Raw genomic sequence first — 2,361 nt, 5'->3', positions numbered from 1 at the left:
AAAAAAAGAAAGAAAGGAGAGCAACCAAACCAAAAAACAAATCCACCAATGATAACAATCGCTAAAAAGTATACTAAAAAAACCACAACAACAACAACAACAAAAAACGGACAGACAGAACCCTAGGACAAATGGGAAAAGCAAAGCTATACAGACAAAATCTCACACAGAAGCATACACATACACACTCACAAAAAGAGAGAAAGGGAAAAAAAAATACATTTATATCATTGCTTCCAAAGTCCACCTCCTCAATTTGGGATGATTCATTGTCTATTCAGGTATTCCACAGATGCAGGGTACATCAGGTTGATTGTGGAGATTTAATCCGCTGCTCTTGAGACTGCTGGGAGAAATTTCCCTTTCTCTTCTTTGTTCGCACAGATCCCAAGGTTCAGCTTTAGATTTGGCCCCGCCTCTGTGTGTAGGTTGCCTAAGGGCGTCTGTTCTTCGCTCAGACAGGAGGGGGTTAAAGGAGCAGCTGATTCAGGGGCTCTGGCTCACTCAGGCTGGGGGGAGGGAGGGGTACGGAATGCGGGGCGAGCCTGTGGTGTCAGAGGCCGGAGTGACGTTGCACCAGTCTGAGGCAGGCCGTGTGTTCTTCATTAGACTTTGAATGTGCAAGAAATAAACTTGCATTGTGTTAATTTCTACACTATGAATATACATTATATACATGTGAATATTTACATATTGTTTTCACATTATATGTGTGAATAATCTTTTATGAATGATTTATCCAATAGTATATATTTTTAAAAGAGCTAGAGGAAGAGTAATCCAAGCAGAGGACCCTCCAGGTGTAGAGGCCATCAGAAGGGAGAGAATACTGAGCAGCACTATGGCGGTCAGCCAGAACAAGCACCTTACAAAAGGTGGCCAAGAGGGGGGCAAGAAGAAAGTGTTTGACCCATTTTCTAAGAAAGACTGGTATGATGTGAAAGCACCAGCTATGTTCAATATAAGAAATATTGGGAAAACACTAATCACGAGAACTCAAGGAACCAAAATTGCATCTGATGACCTCAAGGGTCATGTTTTTGAAGTGAGCCTTGCTGATCTGCAGAATGATGAAGTTGCATTTTGAAAATTCAAGCTAATTATTGAAGATGTTCAGGGCAAAAACTGCCTGACTAATTTCCATTGCATGGGTCTTACCTGTGACAAAATGTGCTCCATGGTCAAAAAGTGGCAGACCATAATTGAAGCTCATGTTGATATGAAGACTACCCATGGTTATTTGCTTCATCTATTCTGTGTGCATTTTACTAAAACAATGCAACAATCAGATTCAGAAGACCTCTTATGCCCAGCACCAACAGGTCCTCCTAATCTGGAAGAAGATGATGGAAATCATGACCCAAGAGGAGCAGACAAATAAATGACTTGAAAGAGGTAGTCAATAAATTGATTCCAGACAGCACTGGAAAAGGCATAGAAAAAGCTTGCCAATATATTTATCTGCTCCATGATTCTTTGTTAGAAAAGTAAAAATGCTGAAGAAGCCCAAATTTGAATTGGGAAAACTCTGGAGCTTCATGGTGAAGGTAATAGTTCTTGGAAAAGCTACTGGAGATGAGACAGGTGTTAAGGTCGAATGAGCTGATGGATATGAGTCACCAGTCCAAGAATCTGTTTAAAATTCAGACTTTTAATGGTGACAAATAAAAGAGCTTATTTGTGATTTTTTTTAAAAAAGGGAAAGAACTAGGTATGTTCTAGAATCTAAAACTGCTCTGTCTAATATGGTAGTCACTACTACACGTGCCTCTTTAGCAATTGAAATATGTCTAGTCTGATAGAAAACAAATTTATGGTTACCAAAGGGGAAAGCTGGTGGGGAGGAGGAGGGATAAATTAGGACTTTGAGATTAACATATACACACTACTATATATAATAGATAACCAACAAGGACCCACTGTATAACATAGGGAACTATACTCAATATCTTGCAATAACCCATAATGGAAAAGAATCTAAAAAGGAATATATATATAAATATAGAGAGAGAATATATATATTTTATATTCATATATATAAAACAATGTACATATATATATAAAACACTGAATCAGCTTGCTGTACACCTGAAACTAATACAACATTGTAAATCAACTATATTTCAATAAAAATTAAAAATAAATGTGCCTAGTGTGAATTGAGATGTGATGTAAGTGTAAAATGCACATCAGATTTCAGAGAGTACAAAACAAAGAGAAGCTAAAATATCTCATTAATAATTTTTATAGTGATTATATGTTGAAATGATAATATTTTTATACATTTGGTTAAATAAAATATTAGTAAATTAATTTCACTTGTTTCTTCATAGTGTGTGAACTTGAAAATTTTAAATTATA

General features: G+C 36.6%; 1 pseudogene; it reads left to right on the top strand.

The window, feature by feature from the left end:
* The first annotated feature begins 841 nt into the window (after window positions 1-841).
* On the top strand, window positions 842-1,640 carry LOC132350231 (small ribosomal subunit protein eS1-like; annotated as a pseudogene).
* Window positions 1,641-2,361: the final 721 nt, after the last annotated feature.

This window comes from Balaenoptera ricei, chromosome 1, assembly GCF_028023285.1.
Source record: "Balaenoptera ricei isolate mBalRic1 chromosome 1, mBalRic1.hap2, whole genome shotgun sequence".
NCBI classification, from domain to species: Eukaryota; Metazoa; Chordata; class Mammalia; order Artiodactyla; family Balaenopteridae; genus Balaenoptera; species Balaenoptera ricei.
This window is presented reverse-complemented; position numbering and strand designations above follow the sequence as displayed.